The sequence below is a fragment of the Amblyomma americanum genome, chromosome 1 (genome assembly GCF_052857255.1).
Source record: "Amblyomma americanum isolate KBUSLIRL-KWMA chromosome 1, ASM5285725v1, whole genome shotgun sequence".
Lineage (NCBI taxonomy): Eukaryota > Metazoa > Arthropoda > Arachnida > Ixodida > Ixodidae > Amblyomma > Amblyomma americanum.
Genome location: NC_135497.1, coordinates 504,907,918 through 504,917,874, shown reverse-complemented (window position 1 = coordinate 504,917,874; position 9,957 = coordinate 504,907,918). Strand labels below are relative to the sequence as shown.

Here is a 9,957-nt window from a genome sequence, read left to right as displayed (position 1 = left end):
ACTGTGAGCAATGTACACACAGAATGAACTTCGAGACACTCGTGCATGAACGTGGGGCGCTGTGCCTCTTGCAGAACCAGCCCCGTGTGTCCGTGGGGGAGATGCCAGGGACGAGCGGCTTGCAGCAGGCAGAGGCGCGCTCTCCATCCGGTAAGTGAAAATTTCGTCATTTGATATGTACACCTAACAACTTGTGCACATTTTTTACTTCGTTGTGGTTTTTCTTTTAGTTAGGGAGGGATGCGAATGCTGAGCTAAGAAATGCAACCTCGAGTTATGTACCTTGTACTACATTGCCCTCTTGGTACTGCTATGTTTCTTCTTGTGTCTCAGTACCTAGTAACTGTGTGTTTTGCACCAATACACGCTCTGCTGAAACTGTCCACTAAGCAGTGCTGTCTTGTGGAATGAATTCACATAGATGGCACCCCCCCCGGAAGAAGAGCTGGAGGAGCTGGACGAGGAGGAGGAGGGTGCACCTTGTGACACAGCCTGTGAGTTGGTGTTCCAATATCATGCTGCACATTATCCATTTCGCAAGCTACCCACCATTAATACCATTCGCAGGAGCAGACTATCAGTATCACTTTAGAATACGCACACAAGTTTTGTTTGGTTTATGGGGCTTTTACGTCCCAAAGCGACTCCAGCTATGACAGACGCCGTAGCGGAGGGCTCCAGGAATTTGGGCCGCCTGGGGTTCTTTAATGTGCACTGACATCGCACAGTACACGGGCCGCTAGAATTTCGCCTCCATCGAAATTCAACCGCCGCGTGTTTCGGGGCAGCAGCCGAGCGCCATAACCACTCAGCCACCGTTGCGGCCACCCACAGAAGTGTCTTTCATATGCACCACTGGTACCTTGCGCAAGCTTTTTTCCTCTTACAACGGAAACTGTGGTGTCTGCGATGGTTACACAAATGTGCACGTTGAAACAATGCTGTTTTTGTCATACTGCTGATTATGAATGCTTTTATGTACTGCTCCCCAGTACGCATGTCAACAGCCCTCTGAGATATTGCACCAAACAGTCAGGTTATTGTACATCGTGCGCCACTATATGACAAGTGTACATTCAGTCACTTTCTCCTTTTGACAGCTACACAGGAGCAGCAAGATGTGGTGGCGGGGCGTCCGCGGCAGCAGCAGCGGGGCACGCGGGCGGAGGAGGTCCACCAGCTGCTCACAGAGACGCGCCGTACCAACGACCTCCACGTAGCCCGTAGTGCTGAGGACGCCACTTTTCATGTGCGCCTCCTAGCGTTATGTGCACACAACACCCACCACATTTTGTGAAGGAGAAGCATCTGCATGCAACATGTTGCATTTACATTCACAGTTCGAAACCAATGCCTGACCTCTAGAGACATTTCAGTAGTTCATATTTATGTGAAACGAGCCCTACACGTCTGTGAAGTGTGCAAATGAAGCTCCTTTTATGTGCAGGAACAGAGGCGAACAACAAGAGCTATGCGCAGCCTGACGGCGGCAGTGACATAATTGACTGCCGCCGTCACAGAAACAGGGGCGAACATGGTGCGCACTGCAGATGCGGCAAGGGCCGACACGGTGCGCCTCACCGAGCAAGTGGTACTTGCGGTGGCCCTGATTGTACGTGTTTTTAATAATCAGGTACAGCCACCGCAGTAACTTGTTCGATGGGGCTTTTTTTCCCTTTTTTACCTGTTTTTTTGCGTTCTGCAAGGTGCAGAGCAGTTTTTTATTTCACTGCCGGGTGCAGGCGTTATGTATGCAATCTTCTTTTTGCAAGGTGCACAATTTTTTTTATTTCCCTGCCGGGTGCAGGCATTATGTATACAATCATTTTATTTTTGCAAGGTGCACAACATTTTTTTATTTCCCTGCCGGGTGCAGGCATTATGTATACAATCATTTTATTTTTGCAAGGTGCACAACATTTTTTTATTTCCCTGCCGGGTGCAGGCGTTATGCGTACATTCATTTTCTTTTTGCAAGGTGCACAACATTTTTTTATTTCCCTGCCGGGTGCAGGCGTTATGCGTACATTCATTTTCTTTCTGCAAGGTGCACAATATTTTTTTATTTCCCTGCCGGGTGCAGGCATTATGTATACAATCATTTTCTTTTTGCAAGGTGCACAACATTTTTTTATTTCCCTGCCGGGTGCAGGCGTTATGTATATATTTATTTTCCTTCTGCAAGGTGCAGAACATTTTTTTATTTCCCTGCCGGGTGCAGGCGTTATGTATATATGTATTTTCCTTCTGCAAGGTGCAGAACATTTTTTTATTTCCCTGCCAGGCGCATGGGGCTTGTGTATGAATGTTTTTTTTCCTTTTGTACATTTTAACTTGTGTGCAGTGTACAGGCTGTGCAGTATTCGTTGCCTACTTTGGTTCCGTGTTTCAATGTGGAAGCATTGCTAGTCCCATTACGAGAAAACCTGACGGCATGTATGAGCCCTCGCAGATGGTACAGAAAATCCCAGTCATGTGAGGATAAATTTGCCGTCATCACGTGATCGCATGGCGCACACGGCAAGCCGAGGGCCGCCTTTCCCGACGGTCATATACATGACATTCGCGTTATACACCCCCCACTGACTGAGTTCAATATGGCGCAACTTTTCCATGCTACATTTGTGTCAAAATTGCAACTAACCATTTCTCGTGCAGTGTTCCAGGTGGTGTCATACGCACGTGCTTTCACATTCCTGCACATAACCAGTCTGAAGTGTGTGTGGAAATTTTTTGCGATGGTACCTTGCAACATTGTGCAAGACACACACAAGGTGTGTGATATGTACTGTTTACTTTGATTTCGTTTTTAGATGTTACCTTTTTACGTTCTGCAAGACACACAAGGTATGCTATATCTACTCAGTGTTTGGTTTTTCATATGTTCATTAATCTTCCTCCTTTGCACATTCACGATTGTGTACTTTAACGACACGTTGTGACACACGTGCTTATAGGAACAATGTTGTAGAGGGCTCCGGGTTAATTTACACCACGGGGTTCTTGAACGTGTGTACACATTGCGTAGCGCACGCACACTGTTTGTCCGTCGCAATGTGACCGCCACGGCTGACAGTTAACCTGCTCCACATCGGTAGCAGAATACTTCAAAAAAACAGTGGGGTGCCACGACGGGGCTTACCATGACTTGTTCCAAAATATTGGAAGGTATATATAGGAACTGTAGAGCTACCATAGTCCTCTATGAAGTAAGCATTAAAATTCCAATAACGAAGGACGCCAGGCAAGGAGACACGATCTCGCCAATGCTATTCACCACCTGTTTACAGGAGGTATTCCGAGGCATGAAATGTGAGCAGTTGGGAATAAGAGTAAATGGAGAGTACCTAAATAATCTGCAATTCGCTGATGATATTGCCTTGCCGAGTCACTCAGGTGATGAACGAGTTAGGCAGAGCAGAACGGTGGGTCTAAAAATTAACATCCAGCAAGCCAAAGTAATGTTCTACAGTCTAGCAAGGGAACAGCAGTTCACAATTGGCAATGACAGCTGATCGTGAGATGGAAAAAAACTAGACGGATAAGAATGGGGTGGAGCAGATATGACCGCTCCTCTCAGATCATGAACGGCAGTTTACCAATATCCCTAGGGCAGGGCATGTAATTGGAAGGCAAGATAACCGCTGCTCCTTCAGGGTAACGGAGTGTATTCCAAGAGAAGGAAAGCACAGCAAGGGGGCGGAACTAAGTTAGGTGGGCGGTTGAGAGAAGTTTGCGGGCACAGTGGACGCAGCTGGCAAAGGACAGGGTTAATTAGGGAGACATGGAAGACGCCTTTGCCCTGTAATGGGCGTAGTGAGGCTGATGATGATGAATGAGAATTTTGTCATGTTAGTCATTATGACAGCACAACTTGCCATATTCATGATGCATTCCGTTGTGCGTCAATATTCTCGGAACTGCTATGGTTTGCCATTGAGCAGAAATTCATTACACGTTGTCGTATTGATATTCATGCATTTTGTGGGTGATACACATTTTCAAGTCAGGCGAAATGTATTACACACGTACAGCGCATTGCTTTAGATGTGTACCATGGTTTAATATGGGCTGAAGTGCGTTTTATGTTTACATAACTCACGTAGAAGCTGTGGTAACACGTAGGCCGCTAGTCTTGTCATGTTTATCATGTTTGTATGTTGCAATTTGTGCACCACACGTGAAGATGTTACTTGTTCATGGTATTGCAAGCAGTGCATTTTGCACCTATCTGTTCAAATAAAAACACTTGCGATAAATGCTGGTAAAAAAAAATAAAAAGTGCATGCTGAAAGGAACCCTGAAATGATTTCGATGGACATATTGTAGTGCAAGAGAGGTCAAGTGCTCTTTGTTGGTATTTAAGTTAAATTATAAAGGTGTGCTTGCACCCTGTAATTTAGGAATAAATAAAAAAGTCCTCCTCGCAGTAGGCCCAAGGTAGATGTACACTGGTAGCGAAGGCTCCATAGACGCCCATTGGTCCAAAAAATGGCGGCTCGTGGGCACTCCAGCGCCCCCTGGATTTTGGGGGGAAAACTACGCAAACGTGACGTAGAATGACGTCACGCATACGTATGCTTTTGGCGTGAATTATAAAGCGGTCTTTCTGTAGAATCCGCGTTTTCGAGCCCGTACCTCTCGAAGGTTGCTGCCTTTCAGCGCGCCCCAACCTTTGCCAGTCAAATGTGCTCGAGTTCCTGCTAGTTATGGCCTTGTTAATGTGCAATTGGGAACGCAATGAAAGTGACTGGTAAAGGAGGGGCAGCATAGAAAGGCAGCAACACTTCCAGACACTGGCGAAGCATGCATGATTCGTAGTGCAAATACTGGTGCTAGTACTTTTGAGAGCTTTTGAGTACAGCAAGGTATGATGCAAGGTATGATGCACAAAGCACTGGCTCAAGTGCACAGTTCGCAATAGAGTGTACGGCAAGTATGGTTTTCATAGTTTCATATTCATTGTTTATTGCAGCAACCAAACAAATACAGTCACAAAGCACACACTTGGCACACAAACAAAAAATACATGTCACAGGCAGCACAAGCAGTATTGTTTAAGTTGGCTAATCATCTCAATAGTCACAGTGCAGATAGGAAAAAGCCCTGATGTGCCACGAACGTTGTCAGTTAGGAAATTGAAAAGTATAGAAAACAATGCTACGACAGCTTCAATTGAAGCAAACATAACATGACATAAGTAGGCTCATCAACACAGACCATAGAACACACTGGGGTTATTCTTCACATTTAATTTCTTCAGCTGAAAGAATATAGCAGGTGCGTTTACATCTGCAAGGCAATGTTAAAGCCAGCTTTAGCACCCTCAAACGTGCTCAACGTAGGAGCAAATACCATACATTGAGCCGGCGTACCATCTCCAGAGTACTTCCAGTCGTTAGCCGGATCAATTTGAAGTAATTTTACGTCAACAAAAGTACACATGAAGTACAGCGTACAGTGAAGTGCAAGGACATTCGCGGGGCAGTAAAGCATGTAATCAGTGTACTGTACGCTACAATATAGCCAGATAAAAGTCCAGCGCTGTTCTGTTCGTTGCGCTGACAAAGATCCTACTAAAAACTCGGAGATGCAACTAGCCTGCTAAAAGGTGGCCTGGTAGCCAGTGGTGCCGAGTGGTAGTTATGATGACAATGGTTGATTTCATTATACCTGCCAGCACGGAACTGCAGGGGGGGCAAGCAGGTGGAAAAATTAATCCCAGCGCCACGGAAACTAGGTTAATCCATTGCCTAGAAAGTCTCCTTTCAGAGGCATTCGCTTTATCGGTATGGCGTTTTATCTGACAATATTGCACAAGTACATAGGTGACACTTGAACAGGCTGTACATGGCATAAAAGTACCCTAAAAGAGTGACATAGTGGAATGAACGATGAAAGATGCTACATTGTTAAACCATTGCCCCTGTGAGCAACCACGTCACATCCTAGCAAATCAAAATACACAAGTAAAAAATAAAAAAATAAAACCAGGCTGTGAACCAGAAAAAACCCTTTGCAACCGTTAAACCAGACTAAGCTGATTTGTTGCACAGGCTGCATAATAGCCTGCAACTTCACAAAATATTCAGCCAACAGCTCAGGAATTGCATCCTTTTCATTTGCTTAGCCTCAGTGCTTGCTTCGTGGCTTTCCGTTTAGTAGTTTGACTGTGCAGTTCAAGATTTTTTCTGCGTGCAAGCCAATGCAGCCTCACCCTGACGAACAGGGCAAACAAACCATCATAATCGTCATCACCACACACAGTCAGCGATTTTTCTACCTTGGCATGAAGCAACATGCACAGATCATGCCCTACTTGTTCTTTTCCCACAATATTAGAACTATATGCGACAAAAACCTGCTCGCAAGCATTGATGAAAGCTACAAACGAGGGTGTAGGAACTGACTGGCTCCCAAAGTCACCTTCTCCAGGATTTTTGACACTTAAGTTGAAGAGAACTTGGCTCTGATCGGCAAAGGCGGCATTTTCTAGCCTCACCTCGCACGTATGTGGCCCTGTAACACACCTGTGATCATTCATAAACTTGTAGGCAAGCCAGCCAGCAAAATAGACAATGTTGTTCTCTAGTATTGGAGACTGATAATCGTATGGCAAAACTTCTACTGCAACTGGCAAAGATGTGGCAGCTGTACAGAGAGAAGGAGCAGACTTAGATAAACAAACTGGGAGAGTGGCTAGAAGGCTAGACATGTCTTCAGCACAGTTGCTGCTTTCCGACAGTTTGAAAAGGTTGCCAACTAAAAGATGCCTAAATGCTGCTTGAAACTGCCGGCAAGACGAGTTGCTGTTCGATCCAGATTTCGACCTAACAATAGCAAAGGTGTTTTCAAGTGCATCCTGGTTCAGGTGCCTGGTAAGGAGGTATGTCAAACCATAGCGAGAGGCCAGGTGGTTCCATAACAGCAGCACAGCCCTCATAGTTTAGCAGAAGCCACGGATGCAAAGAGGCTGCCGCGCACAGCCTAGAACTTCGATGTTTTCGAAAACTGCAATACACTCTTCCAAAAACTCTTCATGCACAGATCCTGCACAAATTGCAGATGCATACGGAGACTTTCCCCGCTTCTGTGAAGTATTTAGACTGTCAAAGAGTCTATCGATCCTCTCAACAAATCTGGCTGTGTGGATAGCCTCTGATGGCAACTGTTGGAATGTTACCAATGTGCACAATGCAGCAGCGCAATGATTGCTGAATACCTGTGCTGCGAGTTTCACAGACATCTTCGAAGCAAAAGTTAAAGTGCCGGGCACTCAACTTTGGGATGGACCGAATTTGCATTTCTCGATCCTTCTCATAAGCCTGTCGTATGTACGAGCTTTTAATTGTGTCACTGCCTACCCTGAAGTCATACTTGAAGAGCATATTGCGCAAGCACTTGAGCAAATGCGGTGGATCAACAATAAAGAAAAGCGGTTCACCATTCACACTTAAGTACGGCTTTTCAGGGGTCACAAGTTTCGAAAACAGAGAAACATTTTGGTTCCCCTGATCACAAACCACAGCCACAGGCTGCAATCCAGCTCCAACCAACATTTTGTGGCATTTGAAGAGGAGGTCATACAGAACAGTTGCAGGCGCTGCCTTATCTGCAAAGAAGTAGCCAAGAGGCTGCTTCCACGGCGTACATATTCCTTTGGCCATGAACACAAGCGCCTTGTTTGCAAGATTTGGACCTTGTGCTGCACTGTACTCTTCAAGGCCTTCAAATCTGTCCGGCACTGGATTGTACGACAGCTCCTTTGAAACATGCATTTCATCAAAAATTATGGTGCAAGCCCTGTCTTGCCGTGGAAAAGACGCCGCCCGTTTCTCGATCAAATCAAAAACTTCAGGATAAAATCCAACCCTCAATGGTACGCGTGCAAGCCACAGCTGCATTGACCTAACAGATGGAAGTTTCAGGAGTTTCCTGCAATATCTGTAACCTTTTGGGCTGTGGAAGTATAAACCTAAAGCAAAGGTTTTGTTTTGGCTGCACCATCTGTTCTGTCGTGGCCGAGAGAAGACACGACGCACGAGCGAGGGCAGGAACGAATGTGTTTTATTCCACGACGCCTCTGCTTTTATAGCATGTGCCGAGACGGTCCTACGTCATAGGCACGTGCTTGAACTGATAACATATCACATTCTTCCCTTCTTAGTGAAACAAAAGTCATTTTAATTACTACTATCTCTTCTGTAGTGTATCTCTCGGGAGGGTTTCGCGCACGGGTGCTTCGTCGCAATGCTACTGCTGATGACTGGTTTCCTGTAGGGGTAGGCTCCTCATGTGCTGTGCCGTTAGATCTGGTCTCGCCGCGCTCTGGACGCCCTCCACCTGCCACTGCTTGTGGGTCCTGTGGTGGTCTTGGTAGCAGGGCCCGAGGAGTCTGTTGGTCGGCGGACACCCTTGGCTCTGAAGAGGTCCCCCGAGTTGGATCTCTTCTTGGAGAAGGTTGGCTCTGCACTTCGATTGTCCGATCCAGGGACCTGGAAAAGACCTCTTGAGAAGACAAACCTTCGGAAACCCATCGCGGATCTTCTGAACCTCCTAGACCATTCGCCCCATCTTTCTCCTGACCGGTTAGTGTTGTCGTATGATTGGTGGCTTCAGTCCATACGCTGGTCTTTCTGGTCCGCAGGTGATCAACGTGAGTGAACTGTAGTCGGCCTTGAACCCTAATCATGTACGTGACTGGGCTGACAACTTGTTCAACAGTACCTTCAAGCCACGATACAGGCTCACCACGTGTAGTTTTCACGTAGACTGCATCGCCCACGGAGAAGGATTCAGCGCATCCTCTTCGGTCGTTACGTTGTTCCGTGTCTAGTCTCTGACGCTCCGCCATGTCCCCTGCAAAACTTGGTTTGGGAAGAGACAAAGTAATTCGGGGCAGACGCTTGAGGAAAACTTCAGCAGGCGTCCGCAAAGTCATCGAATGTGGGGTGTTTCGATAACAAAAAAAAATTTATTCAGGCGGTCTTGTACTGTACTCTTTACTCTCTCATTTTTATCGTGCAGAACCTGTTTTAGGAGCGCTTCCTTCGTCGTTCTTACGAGTCTCTCTGCGGCTCCATTTGAAGCTGCATGATACGGAGGTGTCCTCGTGTGTTTGATATCCCTGTGCCTCATGAACTGTTCAAATTCATCCGAAGTGAATTGCGGGCCGTTGTCGGTAACTACTTCTTCGGGGTAGCCGTAGGCCGCGAAGAGAGTGTCCAGTTTTTCCAATGTTCTAGCGGTAGTTGTCGATGTCATGCCGAACACTTCAATCCATTTAGAATATGCGTGGACCACTACTAGCAGATTGACGCCGTCTTTTACAGCGTAGTCAGCGTGAATCCTTTTCCCAAATTTTTGTTGGATACCTCCATGGTTGCAGAGGCCCGGCCGACTTTGCTGGCCGAGTGCTTTGACAAACTTGGCAATTCCGAACGGTTTCTTCTATGTCTTTGTCGAGGAAAGGCCACCACACGTATGCCCGTGCCAACATCTTCATACGAGTCATCCCTGGATGTCCTTCGTGCAGCAGAGAGAGCACATGTTCCTGCAGGGTTCTCGGCACAATCACTCGATTGCTCCAAGTTACGCATCCTTGTTCAGCAGACAGTTCATCTTTCCGTGTGAAAAACGGTCGCAGCTCTTCAGAGTAATGCTCTGGCCATCCCAAAAGAACGTAGCTTAAAACGCGTGTTAGAAGGGGGTCTCGCTTCGTTTCTCGAGCGACTTCTTTGGCTGTCAGCGGGGTTGCGTCAAAAACAGCCAAACACTCCGGCTCGTCGTTGCCCGAGGCTGTCGGCAGCGGTAGCCGTGACAGTGCATCAGCGACTTCCATTTTCTTGCCGTTCCTGAACTTGAGATCGTACTGATATGCTGTTAGCGTCAGTGCCCATCTCTGCATCCGTGCAGCTGCTAAAGATGGCAGTGGTTTATCATGCCCAAGAAGTCCGA

The 9,957-nt window shown here is 46.7% G+C and overlaps 1 pseudogene; it reads right to left on the bottom strand.

The window, feature by feature from the left end:
* Positions 1 to 4,469: 4,469 nt before the first annotated feature.
* Positions 4,470 to 7,818, bottom strand: LOC144116144 (uncharacterized; annotated as a pseudogene).
* Positions 7,819 to 9,957: the final 2,139 nt, after the last annotated feature.